This window comes from Saccostrea echinata, unplaced genomic scaffold (assembly GCF_033153115.1).
Source record: "Saccostrea echinata isolate AGI-Se365-2 ecotype Australia unplaced genomic scaffold, CSIRO_AGI_Sech_v1 ptg000030l, whole genome shotgun sequence".
Taxonomy (NCBI): Eukaryota; Metazoa; Mollusca; class Bivalvia; order Ostreida; family Ostreidae; genus Saccostrea; species Saccostrea echinata.
This window is the reverse complement of record NW_026889779.1, coordinates 908,289-926,793: the sequence shown is the minus strand read 5'-3', so window position 1 is coordinate 926,793 and position 18,505 is coordinate 908,289. Positions and strand designations below refer to the sequence as shown.

Genomic DNA, 18,505 nt, shown 5'->3' with positions numbered 1-18,505 from the left:
AACCATGAATCGTCCCAGCCCTATGCTGTAAATATTTACCATGCACGTTCGTGAGCGAGTAATCAGTTGAATCAGCCATCGCACAACTATACTGTCAAAATAAATTGTTCCGAAAGGCAGTATAGCCACAGAAAACTGCAATTATTTGTGATTTTTTTTACATGCTGATTTTTTGAGCCTCCATTTTTGGCATCCCGATCCCGATCATACAAATGACCCGGATCCGGTTGTATCAATATTTATTGAATAATTAAAGCTTCATTAAACTGATAATTTTTAATGTGTCATTAAATTCCATTGTATCAATGTTTTAATGAACGAATCGATGCATTAAAGCTTCTTTAACTTCTCTAATTTTAATGAAGCCAAGAGGGCTTCTTTAAACGCTCATTAACAATGGCGGCCAACGTAATGTTTGGTCAGTTGGGTAGAAGAAGAGCAGATAAGGTTTTTAGAGAACGTTTTTCTGTACAAAACATGAGTGAAGAGGAAATTCGGAGGCGGTATCGATTTGGAAAGGAATCAATAAAGCAAATCGTGGATTTACTTGACCCAATAATCGGCCATAGGACTAGAAGGCCGAAGGCATTGTCAACAGAATTACAGGTACATAACTGATAAAAAAAAAAACTCACTTTGTCATGTACTATCCATACGAAAACAGTCAACAAACACCACAACCTCCCCTTTCCCTTGTTTTTTTTAGTTGATTACGTCACATATTGCGTCACCTTGGTGGCGGATCCTGACAATATTTACCCATATAGAATAATTAATAATTATTATACATATTATACATGAACATAATTATACATACATACATCTCATATTATTTGAATAATCTTGTTTGATTATACACAGGTGAACTGTGACGACAAAATTCTTGAGTGATTCTAAAATATTAGAGTTATTCCCCTTCGTGCATATCATGTAAGCATGTCACAGAAGATCTGCAACTATATGGTATTATTTTGGGGGGGGGGGGGTCTATATATGTCCTTGTACATGTATAAAACACCAACCGACTGTGTCTGGGATATCAAAGGCCAGCCAAATGTAAAAATATTCCGTTTTAAAATCAAAATGCTGTTTCTGTTTTAAAATCACGTTTTGTGATACATTTAGAGGAGTCGTCGGTGGGCCGCGTTTTGTAGTATTTGAATCATTTAAAATCTTTCCTCTAAGATTAATTAGACAGTTTATGTAATATTTTCATTTTATTCGCCATCATTATGGAAATATACCGCATTAATGAGGTTGATTTATTTATTCGATGTATGAAAAATGGAGAAGGCCCACATTAATAAAATCTGTTACATAAATTACTAAAAAAAAAATTGAACTAATATACATGTACATGCATATACACTGTACTACATTTGTATGAAATCCACATATGAATATATATATATATATATATATATATATATATATATATATATATATATATATATATATATATATATATATATATATATATATATATATATATATATATATATATATATAAATTAAAATAAAATCCAAGATAAACAAACAAGTTCACATTTAATTATTACACTAAGCGCTTTCGCCGTGAGGCTCTTCAGAGTGTAACAAAGTTTATAAAAACAATACAACTTGGTTGTTATGACGTCGTTATTGTGACGTCATAAAGGCAGCATTATATATTGGCGCAGGTAAATGTCATTAGGGCGCCAAAAGTAGAGAATTGAACATATGTACATTGTGATGAAATAGACTGCTAATTTTAACGAGGTTCGCTCCTGAGCTTTTGAGCAGATTTTTATCTTAACCTATATTTCAAAAATTCTCCATAATGTTTTAATTCTTACAATAAATTTGGATTCTACAATGCCAATTTAACTATATTCAGTTAAAACTCCATGATTAAATTCCATACCAAAAGCATTAAGTGAGGAACTATATTTTGTGGCGGAGGGTTTTTAGAAGAAAATGATCATTTTTTCTCTTTCTAAGTATCTAAAGTATGTTAAGTTTGGATTCCTATTTTTACGTGCAGTCTGCACACATAGTTATTTTTTTTTGCAGTGGACTGTTTTATACTGGTCCTAAATTATCTATTAAATAAACTGTCATGAATTCTTTCATCATATTTGATAAATATAGCAAATATATTGTGAAAATGAAGGAAAAAAATAGCCCTAATTTAAGCTTAAAATTAGCACTATTTCAGTAATATCTAAAAATTAACGTCACAGACCCCCACTTTTAATTTTCTTTTCTGAATATATACGATACTTTTAACCATTCTTCTTAAATTCAGTAAAATGTCATTACTTTCAAATGATTTTTTTGCTTGTTTAATTTTTAATGCCAGAAAAATGAAAATGTTTGAGTGCAAAAAGGTCAAATAATTGAACATGCGGAGTAATTTGAAAATTTCTTCGTTGTCACAAATTTTAATGTGTCTATTTAAGATAAAATAAGACTGTTTTTGTTCCCACAATTTATTTGAACAAAAAATATTGAAGAAAAAACTTAAAAATTGATTTATGTGTAAGATGTATTTTCAGTGCAAAAAGGTCAAACTAAATGCTCTGTAGCGCCAAAAGAAGCGCATTGACCCCCATTTTTTGTTTTGATTTTTAATAAAGCTATGTGTATAAATTCTAAAAATATACTTAATAAAAAATTCTCATTACTTTTGATGACAGGATCCAACCTCCTTAAGCTATAATGTTCAATTTACATTTAGTTTAGGTTTAAATAATTTAACAAAGTAATCTTCCTTGGCTCTCCGTAATTGTTCATTATTTTCTAGAACTTTATAAAATGGAAATATTAAAAAGTTTCCATTCGCACATGAATCAAAATGTTCACTGCATGGCGTATTCCTGACAGATGGGTCCCGTATTTGTTGTTTATGGACTCTTACGCGGTCAGCTAGTTTGTTACCGGTCTGTCCAATGTAGTTTTCCATTTTATAAAGTTCTAGAAAATAATGAACAATTACGGAGAGCCAAGGAAGATTACTTTGTTAAATTATTTAAACCTAAACTAAATGTAAATTGAACATTATAGCTTAAAATTAGCAGTCTATTTCATCACAATGTACATATGTTCAATTCTCTACTTTTGGCGCCCTAATGACATTTACCTGCGCCAATATATAATGCTGCCTTTATGACGTCACAATAACGACGTCATAACAACCAAGTTGTATTGTTTTTATAAACTTTGTTACACTCTGAAGAGCCTCACGGCGAAAGCGCTTAGTGTAATAATTAAATGTGAACTTGTTTGTTTATCTTGGATTTTATTTTAATTTATAACCTACCTATACCGTGGACTTTTACTACAATTTCACTATATATATATATATATATATATATATATATATATATATATATATATATATATATATATATATATATATATATATATATATATATATATATATATATATATATATATATATATATATATATATATATATATATATTTACATTTGCAAATGTTTTCTTTTATATAACACTATTAAGAGCAACGCGTATCTATATCCGTATAAACACGGGTTCCTCGCGTCATAAACGTTCGACGTAATTTCTCAGTGACGTCATAAAGGGTCGACGCGCAATCAATGGATCAAATACGTGCCGTTGAGTTTAAAAATAAAACATTTCACGCGTTAAAGATTATAATCAGGAAAATATAAAATATGAATAAGTCATAAATGTAAATATAAATAATAATGTATCATTTAAATAAATACGGGTTGGTACGAGATCAATTTTACCAGAAAGCCCTTCGGGCTTTATGGAATTTGATCTCGTGGCCAACCCGTATTTATATCCCGATAGATGCTTAAAAATGATACATTATTTCTTTTATATATATTATATATATATATATATATATATATATATATATATATATATATATATATATATATATATATATATATATATATATATATATATATATATATATATATATATATATATATATATATATATATATATATAATACAATTATTGCTGGTTTTTGAGGTCAATACGATGATTTAGACACCTGAGGAGTATAATATTCACCGAGCCCGAAGGACGAGGTGAATATTGTACTTCGAAGGTGGCTTAATCATCGTATTGACCGAAAAAAACAGCAATAATTGTTTTATTATATGATTCAATGATAAAATGACGCACACACATTAAGCAATCCATGCCATCTTACTTGTTCACGTCTATACCGAAGTATTAGCCGAACATAATGAGAGATACAGGGCCAGGGGTCGAAATTAACGGGAAATACTCGCTAAATGTGAATTAAAAACAGAAATTGCGAGTTAAAAGTGACCTGTAGTCGCCAACTTTTGCGAGTAAAAAAAACCCGGCCTTTTTCGGATTTTTTTTTTTAGTTTATTCCAGGGATGTGCAATTAGCATTGCCTCGCACCCGGGGCTACCATTTTTGGGGGTCGGGCTAGTAAATTTTTTGCACAGAGGTAGCCCCTTGGGCTAGTAAAAATTAAAATTACCTATGTAATACATGAAAAGCACTACAGGTATTTTTATTCACTTTTTTGCTATCAAATTCTCAAACAATGAAAAATTTCCAGGTAGCATGCTCCTATAGTTCGTAAATCTTCATAATCTTATCCATTTTGCGGTACTACCTGACTTATTTACTTCCAAAAACGATCTTCTTTTTTTTCTAATCCGAATTTCCTCCATTCCTTTGTTTATGGTAAATGCATGTAGATATCCCATTTAATTATTTACGGTCACTTAATCAACTAGAGAAAAGGTCTTATGTGATTTTCAAAGAATATATTTCAAGGGTATTTAATGATATAAGATGAAAAAAAAATATGAAAGATAATTTTTTTTAAAATTTTTTTTTTAATTTTCAGTCATAATTGATTTATATATGATTCAAATTTTCTGGTGAGAATTAAACTTTGAATTTGAAAAAAGAGAATAACCTTAAGACCCTGACTTTTTCAACGATTAACTATTTTTCTTTTATTGTTAGTTACTTTTCCCCCTACGTTTGAGCTAGTAACTTTTTACTAAAAAAATATGAAAGATAATTTTTTTAAAATTTTTTTTTTTAATTTTCACTCATAATTGATTTATATATGATTCAAATTTTCTGGTGAGAATTAAACTTTGAATTTGAAAAAAGAGAATAACCTTAAGACCCTGACTTTTTCAACGATTAACTATTTTTCTTTTATTGTTAGTTACTTTTCCCCCTACGTTTGAGCTAGTAACTTTTTACTTGAGGCTACTAGTCTGTGGGCTAGTGCTTGAATTTTTTAATTGCACATCCCTGTATCCGGTCATATTATACCTTGTATAAAACGACCTTAATACTCACAAGGTGTAAATTAGTTTTCTGTGAAATCATTCAAATAATTCCTATGTTAATTACTATGAGAAAAAAAATGTTAGTGAAAGTTCAATATTGCTAGTTAAAAAAAATTCCACTAGCTAAAATTTGCTAGTGGTCAAAAAAGTTAATTTCAATCCCTGCAGGGTTAAAAACAACCAGTTGTATTATTTTGGAATTTTTAATTCTAGTTTAGGTGCAATGTAGAAAAATAAATGTCAGGCATATATATAGGATTGATTTTTTAAAAAGGGGCATTATAAGGGGGAAAAAGAGACAACTTACCAAAAAAAATTTTGACTAGCCAACCCATCCAAGGAAAAGAATTCCCCTGACTCAAATTTTTATTCGGTGGGAGGTAAAGGTCCATAAAAGAAGGAGGGGCTTTCATTGACATATTTTATCCTTAAAATTTAGATTAAAACTTTAAATTCTCAAAATGAAGGGAGAGGCGCAGACTTCCTGCACCCCCCCCCCCCCAACCCTCACCCGAGAATCTATGTGCCTTAATGTTATGTTCATATGAGTGGAAGTCAGGTGCAAGTGAAATAACTTTCCAAAACTATTTGCATCAATTTGGAATTTCCCTAACTATTTTTGGTCCAACGTAGAATGAATAATTCCTGATATTGACCTGGAGGGTCACGTGCAGGTCAATATAACGTAGTATTTTTCTAACATTGTTGGATCTCAGCCAATCAGAGAGATGGAAATTATTTAATCATATTATATATATATATATATATATATATAGAGAGAGAGAGAGAGAGAGAGAATAATACATGGCAAAATCTGTATCACACCCCATATCAACCCGAGACTCCAATATCAGCCCGAGGGCCGAAGGCCAGAGGGCTGATATTGGTCGAGGGTTGATATTGGGTGTGATACAGATTTTGTCATGTATTGTTGTTTTTATTATATATTTGAAAATAGTGTCAAAAAAATCATATATAAACCTGTAAATTAATTAATTCTTAATAATTGAATATGTTCTTTTTTTTCGTTGAATTTCCTTTCTCATTATCTTTTTCCAAAGGCAATGCATACAGCGATAAGAAATGAAATAATTATAAATTAAACAAAGAATTATTTCGAATAGCATAAAATATCTGATGAAAATTTACAATTTGAATAAACTTTATAAACAATTAATAGAAAAAGATCCGAGGTATTCCGAATGAAAAATACAGAGATGTTCCGGAAAGGTGTAATAAAGGGTGTGATAAAGGGTAAAATAAAGGGTGCTGATACAGGGTGTGTAATACAGGGCGCGTGCCTGTGTTCATATCAGGGATGCAAAAATCCTGTATTATTGAACAAATATATAATATATATATATATATATATATATATATATATATATATATATATATATATATATATATATATATATATATATATATATATATATATATATATATATATATAGTGCCAAAAATTACATGTAAAAGATTTAGTTTACATAAAAATATGCAATTTCTACAATAGTAATTTTAATTGTTAATATGATAGGTCTTCACAATTTTCACAAAATTACATTTCAAACTTATGCTTTTATTTGAAAAATAAATAAATAAATAAAAACAAACTTTTGCCTAAAACCGACCCTATTTTTCATAAGCATAAAGTAGTAAATCCATTTTTTTCTTAGACCCATACCAAAATAAAGTAGTGTAAATTGGAATTTTGTTGGATATTATTTTATAAATAATTTTAACTTATTTTAATTTAACTTATCTAACATAATGCATGTACACCTATGTATTTTTTCCGCAGAAAAGTAAACATAAAACCAGTTTGCAGATTATAAATTGCGCATGAAAAAAATCTACAAATTTTAATTTTTTTTTTTTTCAAATTTAGATTCTGATTGCCTTGAGATTTTATGCCAGTGGAAGTTTTCTTCAAGTTCTTGGTGACACAACTGGGGTCGACAAGTCAACAGTCTCTCGAATCGTTCTGAAAGTGTCGCAGGCACTGGTATCTCTTGCGCCCAGATTTATTAAATGGCCAGCAGACGAGGAGCTAACCAGCATCAAGAGTGAATTTTTCAAATTAGCAGGCTTTCCAGGTGTTATAGGCTGTATCGACGGCACTCATGTGAGGATCCAAGGACCGTCAGAGAATGAACCAGCATTTGTGAATAGGAAAGGCTACCACTCAATGTTCAAGCTATCTGTGATAATGCTGGTATGCAAAACTGAGATATGATATGAAATATATACTTCTTTTTACGTAAGCTAGAGAGAGATTCTTTGTTATTGCATTTACATAATAATATAAAATTGTTTTAATATCATTACATAGGATAAAAATTGAATATATTAGTAAGTACTTTTTTAAGAACCGAAGCATATTATGATACAGTTATGATTGTGAGTTTTTCGGAAACATTTTGAAAGATAAAGATGATGGAGAGAACCTTGTTAAGAAGTATGCAACCCTTCCTAGCTGTTTCGCGTTTGGATAGTTTTTTTTTTTTGTCTGATCAATATTATTTTTACTCGACATTTTTAGCACGACCCCTTGCCCCTTACAGTAAAATTCATGGATCCGTCCTAGCACTGGTTAACTGTAGTTATTGTGCCTTTTTGATACAGGTAAATTTACCAACATCGTGGCAAGATGGCCAGGTAGCACACATGATAGCCACATATTTAACATGAGTGGAATAAAGCAAGATATTGAGCGGAACTTCCGCTCTATCAATGATGGCATCATATTGGGCGATAGTGGGTATGCCTGTAAACCATACCTTATGACACCATACCTCCGACCCTCCTCTCAGGCCGAGGAGCGCTTTAATACAGCGCATTCTAAAACACGCGTGACCATTGAGAGGACATTTGGCTGGTGGAAACGACGGTTCCACGCCCTTCATTCTGAAATCAGAATGAAGCCAGAGAGAGTGTGCACAATTATTGGTAAATATATAATTCGTTAATATACTGTCATTTAAATTAACCATAATCTGATACAGAGAGAAGGAAGCAATTCAGAGAGTTGTAGGTCAAATTTCAAGGTAAAGATCATAAGTCAAAGGTCAAAGTATGCACAGGTGAAATATTGAACCTTATCCTCTTTCATTTAAAAGTTATGAGCATATTATACATTTATTGCATGATAGTGAGGGAAATATGAAGATTTATTCAGCCAAGAAATATCATATTCCTCGAGGGCTTCGCCCGAGGGGAATATGATATTTCTTGGCTGAATAAATCTTCATGTTTCCCGAACATTCATGCAATGAATTGTTTATTATACCGAAACAAGCAAAAACTTTGAAATAAACGTAAACTTTCAAATTCGGCACCGCTCTCAAATTCACTTTCATTTTTAACGTAAAGTTACTGAAACCCTTTGACACATCACTAATCATCAATTTTGTGACGTAAACCAGGCTATTGTGACGTCTATTACTCTCGGGAGTTTTCTTTCAACGAACGATAACTATTGCGGGAAAATGCAATAGGTATCCGAAGAGGGGAAATATGATGAAAAGCATGCCGACGACCGTGAAATATGAAGTTTTATGGCCCGATCACGTGATAATCTAGAACCAATCAGATAACGCGTTGTGTAGAATAATTATAATGAGGTATAATAATAAAGTTTATGTTATAGTATAAGTGTATTTGTGACAGAGAGAAAAATTGACAGACGAATAAGATTACATGTACATCATAATCTTATATGAAATGCGTTTAAATATAGCTTGACAATGAAGTTCAAAAAATTAAAAACTTTACAATTTATGTATGCATTTGTTTCCATAACTACACTTTAGGTGCTTGTGCAGTTTTGCATAACCTGGCTATAATGTACAACGAGCCACCGATGGATGAAGATATAACTGTTAATGGAAATATACAAGGAAATTACAATGGACCCGAGGATGGAAAGAACATCAGGAATTACATCACACAACATTATTTCTAGATAGGACAGTACTTCATAGGCTAAATACTCCCATTCTACTGACGTGTAAATTTTATCTCTCTAAACAGAATTTTAAACAGGATTTTAAAATTTGAAGAACCTTCACTACAAAACAAGTTAAGGACCCTCTAGACTATACACTGATAATAATGTTTTTGGACACCAAGAATATTATATCGTATAAAGGTGTAAATACTGAGTTTAATTTTTATATCATTTTCAACACAGGGTAGTAGTCTAGTCATATACAACCAGGAAAAATGTTCAAAGCCTACGATGTACATGTATTGATTGAAAGAAATCACTGTCGAGCGCGCACTAAATCAGGAAAATACATGAACATGAACACGAAGTCTTCAGTTAATTTATGAAATTGATGCTTAGAATTCTTTAATAAAAATAAAAGAACTATTTGATTACATGATTCATATATTTATTAATCTTCATTGGATAAATTTAACTCCAATCGCAATTTTTTATTCATTAATTGGTAATAAATTGTTTGCTCATGTATCTTTTTCTTCTGTTCTACCGAAACTTCGTACTGCATTCTTGTAACATCTTCGGGCCTTATTCTTTTACGTTGACCTCGATCATTTGGAGTTCCCACTTTTTTTGACCTACAATGCACAAGGGTAAACTTTTACAGTTGTGATTGTGCATGCGGGATTGAAATCAGCGTTAACGTATGTATGTAAAATTACCTTTTTATGATTAAGAGTAGTTTATGAAGATCTTACCAAACTAAATAAATCTATTATGTTCTAGTTCATATATTAATACACGTCTATGCATTATAATGGACATTTGAAAAAAATAAAATAAAAAAAAAATAATAAATTTGGGGTAATTTTATGATTAAACCATGAAATGATGAGTAAGTTATTGTATTTTCTACGGTTGAACTGTTCATTTAAATTACTAATTTTCTAAGTTTTATTACATGCTTGACTCCACACATGTCTCCATGCTTGTGGCTGCAGTACTAGTTTTATTTTCTATGTTGGTTATTTCTTCCACCATCTGATCGGGCGAGCAGTCTCCTGGATTGGTGTGACTTGTCCTGGCTGAAGTTTTAGTTCATTTTGCTGGTGGTCAAGTGGAATCAGCAGATCAGTAAGAATTGAGACGGTATTTGGCGAGCCAATCAAATTGATGTTGCTTTCATCTTTGGTTAAAGTAAAAAAAAAAAAGAGATAATACTAGTACTACAGTATACCATAAAGGTTTTAGATTGACATCATTTCAAACCACCCTCATTGCCATGCGCAGACCTGGGGGGGGGGGGGGGAGACCCTTTTGAAGTTCTTTGGAAGAGTCATGCATGATTATATGAAGCTTGAGAAGCGAAGAAAAGACGCTCAGACAGCCTCCCTCCCCAACTTCATGTTAATTTTTGCGTTCTAAATTTTAATTCAACAAAACAAATTAATTGAATTATAATGAGAGTAAAAATGAATTTGATGCCCGCATAAATTAATTTTTGCTCTTTCCAATTCTAATCAAGTCAAAACTAGTGAAAACTACTGTAAGCAAAGGGAGAAAACTCCAATTTGTTTGTCTATACTGCCTGACCCTTTCAGAACCTCTTTCAGAACCTATTTTGCCGGTAAATGTTTACTATTACTTTACACAATATTTCTTATGACGTATAGATGATTTTGCAACTTGATTCCGATGAACTTATATACCCCCCCCCCCCCGAAAATTAAAAAAAAAATCAAACCCTTATTTATCAATCCTTGTATTTGGTCCATATAATAATATAAGTAATTTGTATTTTATATTTCTTGCAAATTGAGAGCTTTAACTTACCAGGTGCCTGAGTCTCGAATCCGGATAATCCATTAAAAGTTGGAGAATCTTTGTAAATATCAACGATCTTTTCGCTGACTGTCGAAAGAGGTTTTGCGCAGGGTCCTCCCCTTGTTTGTCTCTGTGAAAGTTTGTTGTAGCTGAATTCCTTTTTTGCCGTCTGATGCATATTGGTCCATTTGGTTTTAATCTCTTTAGTAGTGCGACTTGAAACTCCTAACGCATTTATTTGCGCTGTGATATTATCCCATACTTTTTTCTTTTTCTCATTGGTAACACTATTGGTTAGTTTGCTATTAATTATGTTAATATTTCTCTCCACCAGTTCGGCTAAAAGTTGAATTTCGCTAGAATCAAAATTTTTCCCCCGATTTCTATTACATTTAAATTGAATTCCTTCGGTCATTGTAGCACACTTTTTTTATGAAATGACGTTTCTTTATGTTATAACCTTCAAGACACTCACAGACTTCATAAAATGACGTAATTTATTTTTTTGCGTCATAATTAAAAACCGCGACCATTTTGGCGGACTTTTAATTGGTCTTATAAGCTCATTTATTAAATAATTGGTACGTGTATATGTAAAACAAAGGAAACGCCCACGGAAACGCCCCCGGAAGTGGAAACGCATTGCATTGCGGGATATTACCCTAATGTTAATAACTCTTTAACGAATTCTTAGATATTTAATGAATCATTAACTAATAAGACTCTAATAAGGGTTTTGTACAACACGCTTTAATGCCTTCATTAACTAATGCATCATTAGGAATTTAATGTAGTAAAAAAGTGACTCCCATCAAGCCACGAACCCCGTTTTCACTTAGATCCGACACTAATTTAGTGTTTCGGCGGTGTGATAACAGGCCATGCAATAAATAGATATTCTATACTAATTATAATTAGTCATATAAGTCCGCCATCATCAGGAATCCACTTATATATATCAATATTGTATATTCATTTTATTTGTTTTATTATATACAGGTGTACCAGTGAAAACTGTCGCTAGTGCTCAGAGTCGCTCTAAAAATAGAAATCCCAAGCGGTAACCTTGCAATTCGTCACTCGTATAATTATACCCAAAGATAGTTATAATCACGTAATATAGATGTTATTGGTGTTTAAAATGAAACATTTTGAAGCAAAAAAAGTTATAACACTCTTGAACAATTCTGTATTATTCAATATTTACTTCAAAAATCCTGAAAATAAGTGTATGGTCATTTCTTAATTGACATCGCGATCGGCATGTGGGCTTCGTTTATCTTCATCTCTTACGTGAGAAGTTGGACAATTTGACTAGGCCTAATTAAATTAAATATTAAGACAGTTTATAACCTCTTATTGAAAAAAGGCAACAACAGAATCGTACGAGGAATTATATTTTGAATTGTCGAGATCGGCATCCAACTTTTATTAGGCAGTGGGCAACCGCATACCGCCATACGAATCGGCATGTATTATGATTTGTAAAGTCGATTTATTGTAAGTAAGACAGAAATATTGAACTACACTCAGATAATCTACTTTAAATCAAAACTGCATCCCGTTTTACTATTTAATGTTGTAACAGAAGGCATACTAGTCGGTTCGTATTATCACTTTATATTCTGGTGAAATACAGGTATTTATGGTTCATTGAAGACAAAATACAAGTGTATATAATGAAGTGGTTATCAAAACACACTTCACACCTTTGGTAAAAATTGACCACGGGGAGCTGTGTTTGTGAGTTATTAACATACAGGTAATTATTGACACCTGTCTAAGATAACGCCCTGGGCATGGTTCACACCTGTTGAAACAAATGACTGAGAGATTGTTAACCGTAGCATGTTTTTCCCCCTTCTTTTTTTAGAAATATGTGTTCAATTTACAAAATTTTTAATTAAATTTGAAGTCGTTTATTTCCTTTTAGAAAATAAATAGATTTTAGAAATCTAAAACATCATTTAATAATCCTATACGAAGAAAATTCAATATTAAGTTTTAAATAACATATATAATTGTTTTGCATACTTTTAGGATTAAAATAAATAAATAAAACACTAAAAGCTAAGACTGCGGATACTATTACCGTGGATTTAAAACCAGTAGAGCACCGCTTTGATTTGAAGCGACTAAAATCCCCAGGCATGCGCAGAGGCCAGTGATTTGAGTCGCTCTTTTCCCTATATATTCTATTAAGAGCGACCCTGAGCACTAGCGACAGAAATCACGGTTACACCGGTATGTTCTTTTTAAATAGTAGAACCGGTAAGTATGAAGTCACTTCGGAAATTCTAAACAAATTTCAATTTCTACATAATATTGTTTATCACGGTCGATATCGAGATGATGGATTTATAATCTATCATGGGGAAATGGATGAAATTCATCAATTTTTCCAAATAGCTAATTCACATCATCCTCTTTTAAAATTCACATATGAAATTTCTGACAAAGAAATGAACTTCCTTGACATCACCCTATTTAAGGGAGAAAGGTTTGAATTAGAAGGAATTCTTGATGTCAAAACTTTCATAAAACCTACTAATACTTTCCAGTATCTGGAACGCAATAGTGCACATAGCCCTTCTGTTTTCAAGGGAATCATTAAAGGCGAAATCATTCGTCATTTACGCAATACTAGCGATTCTAATATTTATGTCTTTGATCACACTATCAAACCAATATTACTCTATGGCAGTGAGATTTGGGGAATCTTAAATCGCCCATCTTTGTTTAACCGCAACACTATATCTTTGCATGATTTTTACTCCAAACTGAAGTGTGAAAATCTCCAAATGAAATTTTGTAAATTTATCTTAGGTCTTCATAGAAAGTGCTCAAATTTTGCAACTTTGTCAGAACTTGTTGGATTTCCATTACACCTTGATGTTGTAAAAAATATAATGAACTATGTGAATAGACTAGAAAATCTTGGGACTTCTTTCCCATTATTGAATGCAGCATACCTTCAAAGTAAGCTTAATGCTAATACATGTAAATCGCAGTCATGGTATGGTATAGTATGTAAATTTCTTCAAATTGCTGGGTTAAACCATAAGAAATAAGGTATCACACACACCAAAAAAATGCTCGGTCACTTTATGCTATACTAATTTAACTGAGAAAATCAACACATGAGAATTACCGAAAAAGTCAATCAATAAGTTTAAAGCATTATAATAATGTATTCAAAACGATTCAAACTAAATCGCTATTTTAGTAACTGTGTTTTTATTCTCTCTCTCTCTCTCTGAAATTGTATTTGTCTATATATATATATATATATATATATATATATATATATAATGTCTTCAAAGAACAACTACACACATGTACATGTAATGTAAATGGAACTCACACGAGTTAGTAAGGAAAAGGTCGATATTTAGAAAAATCGCATATTTCGTAGCACGTACGTACTCTAACGGATGGGGGTTGGGGTGGGGATGGATCGAGTTTCACCCATTTTTTTTTTATTTTTTTTTAAGAAATAGTCATTTGCTATAATATAATACATGTATTTAGTTTATATTTTTTTAAACTCAAAGACGGCTGTCCCCTTGCCGTTTTTTCTTTCTTCTTGAAGCCGTAAACAATAGTGAGAATTATCAAAATAATCACCTTTAATATATTGTTTTTTTGCTTCTTGTTTTTCATTTTTCATTCCCCCCCCTTTCCCCATTCTGCGCTTTAGGCAAGTTTCTACTGCAGTTTTAAATAGATTTTAAATAATTGTTTTATATTTACCTAGTCCCCAATATATCATTTACCTGATGCATGATTAGCATTAATTCAAAGGGAAAAATCAGAAAAATATATAGCAACACTTTGTAATTTGTACACGCCTTGATTTTGTATAGTCATCATCAGAGAGAGGTGCAATTTTTACATCCTTTGCAAAAATCTAAATAATTTGTACTTCCGGTCAAATTGACATACTAGTGTAAGGAATATAATTAGGATATATCCTACACGATGAGAATAGAAAGATCAATAGCCTTATAACAAAATAAAATTAAAAAAAAAAAAACAAATTAACAGTCTTTTTCGAAAATAGATTGTCATACAAAGAATTGCATCCATTCGCCGTACATGTATATTTACTCATTTCAATAAAATTGCGTCATTATTTTCCATTAAAATTCTGGAAGAAAAATGATCATTTCAAACATATCAAACTGATCAAGATTACCCCTTTCACTGTAATACATTGAATTCATGCGTCTTGTTAATAAAATATATGAAATATTAAAAGTTATACCGATATGTAATAAATAAAGTCAATACGGAACAAATAAAAAATAAATATTGATAAATAAATATTGATTAAAATTAAAATTTCGGAATACAATAAAAGCAAAATCAAACATTTGAACTTATTAGCTTTCGTTATCTTTTCAATATGTTTAATTATTAGGTGCTTTTAGTTGAGTAGCAGCATGTAATATCTGCATTTAGGAAACTTACGAAAAATTAGGGATGTCAACGAATAGTCGACTATTCGACCATCAGTCGAATGGACCGACGATCGAATAATGAAACGACATATAATTAAGTCGAGCACGCGTATTTCAGAAATATAGACTAACGTAGTTGCTAGCGCTCTCGAGCGCTAGCAATAAATGCAATAAATGAGTAATAACAAGATGGAATTCTCATCACAAAACTGAGAAAATGTCTTTCCTCAGAGACAGCCGATAAGATAATTTTTCTAAACAAAAAAGCGGTTGATTTTCCCTGTACGTATAGAAATACTGTTATGTACTTATAAGTGCTTCACTAATGCGAGAAGTATTTGCCAGTAACGGCCTGTGTTGTTTTTGTAATAAATTACTAATATACTGGGCTTTGTTTGTAAGAATATTAAATGGACGTATACCATGTACCAATTATCTTTTGTTATCTTAAGATTGCTCAAATGCAAGGAACAAACCATAGCTGTGACATGTTTTGACACTTCGATAATTATTACAATTATTATTAAAACAATTCGCTTACATTTTAAACTGTTTAAGGACATTTTGATAGCCAGAGCAATGAATAATTGAATAATCAGTATCTAACTGTTTAACAATTTCATAGGCACCTGACGTGTAAAAAGTGTGAGGTTAACACCCCCCCCCCCTATTTATTTCAAAATAAGCTTTAAAAAATATCGGCTGTCAATTTTTTAATGCTTACTAAAATAAAAACTGACTGCATGACTGTACAGACCGATTACTGATTTCTGCTGAAATCATACATTTTGGAGAATTAGGTTTCTAAATTTATTTCATATAATCATGCTATCCACGCGTTACATTGTATTACTTTTGATGGTACTTTTTAAATATATTTAAGTAAAAGGGTTTTTGAGTTATAAATACGTCATGTAGCAGTGAAGTTTGAAATATTTTTTTTTTTCAGAAAATGTTCCGAATATTCGACTATCGTTCGAATAATGCAATCGAATAATCGACTAAGGAAAATAAATATTTAGACATCCCTACGAAAAATACATCAAACACAGGAAACAAAACGAAACAGGAAATAAATTTTAATTTGTTCTTTAGAAAATATGACATGTGCAATGTCTTCATACGCAACAAAATAAAATAAATAAACTTGACAATATTAAATCACGGAATTAAACAATCAGTCATTCAATCTAAATGCCTGGAATTACTGGTAATCTATAAACTCGGAACGTTTTCTCAAGGTTTGGCTTACACGTACTTGTTATTATGACGTCATTTACGTAAAATGACGTTGATTCTAACCGTTGCTGCTAAATGGACGAGTAGTTCCTCAATATACTGAATTTATAATAGTATGAAAATATACTTTGAAATGCAATCGTGTTCATTTAGCTGCAATAATGTAGCCCTCTCCGATTTTTTTTTGGGGGGGGGGGGGGAGAGGGCTACAACTCCTTAGGATCTCCGTAATGGTGCAAGTGCGGGAGTGATTCACTCCCGCACGGATTTCGGATTAAATTATCAGTAAATGGCTATTTAATTTACATTTCTTACCTGAACTCCAAAAATGTAGTTATGCAAAACATAAATCAATCCAAACACACACAGAACAATCCATATATCGGTTATTTTTCGTGTATGTCAACATCACAACTTGAATTTATCCGCCATGTTTACTGACCTTGATCGATTTTATTTTGGGACAGTCAATGAGACTAGGGATCTCTAGGGAGCGGATCTCTGTAGGAATTACCTTATTTCAGGCATAAATATTGCTGTTTACGAAAAAATGTCACATGGAATAGTTTTATTTATCAATATTTAGTGAAGCCATACAGCACAATCATTTAGTATCCCCGAAAATCTACTTTACAAAGTAATTTATAATTTTCAAGCGCAAGTCTCAGTGCATCACGCGAGAACTGTCATGGCTTCTGATGAGATCGACTGGTAAACAAGCAGATTTATTTTATCTGGTTTTCGCGTTTAACGGGCTATGTTGTTGACAGTGAATAAAAGTTTCGCCTTTTTAGAAGTAAGTTGAATGTAAAAACAATTTATTTTGCCTGCAGTCGCCCGTATTTAAAAAATATATTTGCACCATTACAGAGATGCTGTGGAATTGTAGCCCTCTCCAGAAAATATCAGATAAAAAAAATCGGAGAGGGCTACATTATTGCAGCTAGTGTTCATTGAGCATATTCAATAGTAATAATACCGGTATTATAAGTAACAACTCATTTATTTGAAAAATTCATGGCGTCAACGCTGGTATGAAATTCACTTTGTTTATCCATATATTTGCCTGAAATTTTCATGATATTCTACAAATAAGCCATAAAAACTTTAATGTTATGCAATGAAAAGATACAAAAGTTCAATAATTATTTACGGTGAATAGAAGTAAAAGAAATACATAGTCACAATTCATTTCAATAAAATCGGCCCAAAATCGGCCCCGTGGCACTCTATGCAACTATGTGATCGGCCCAAAATCGGCCCTGTGGCACAGAAGTGGTTATACATCTATCGGGATATAAATACGGGTTGGTCACGAGATCAAATTCCATAAAGCCCGAAGGGCTTTATGGTAAATTTGATCTCGTACCAACCCGTATTTATATCCCGATAGATGTTTTAAAATGATACCTTATTACTTATATTTACATTTGTGACTTATTTATATTTTATACTTGCCTGATTATAATCTTTAAGGCGTGAAATGTTTTATTTTTCAAACTTAACGGTACGTGTTTGATCCATTGATTGCGCGTCGACCCTTTATGACGTCACTGAGAAATTACGTCGAACGTTTATGACGTGAGGAACCCGTGTTTATACGGATATAGATACACATTGCTTTTAATAGTGTTATACAAAAGAAAACATTTGTAAATGTAAATAATTATTACCATAAATAAAACCTTATATTTCAAG

General features: G+C 31.6%; 1 pseudogene; it reads left to right on the top strand.

Annotated features, from left to right (window-relative positions):
• The first annotated feature begins 396 nt into the window (after positions 1–396).
• LOC133196091 (putative nuclease HARBI1) lies at positions 397–9,300 on the top strand (annotated as a pseudogene).
• The last annotated feature ends 9,205 nt before the right edge of the window (positions 9,301–18,505 follow it).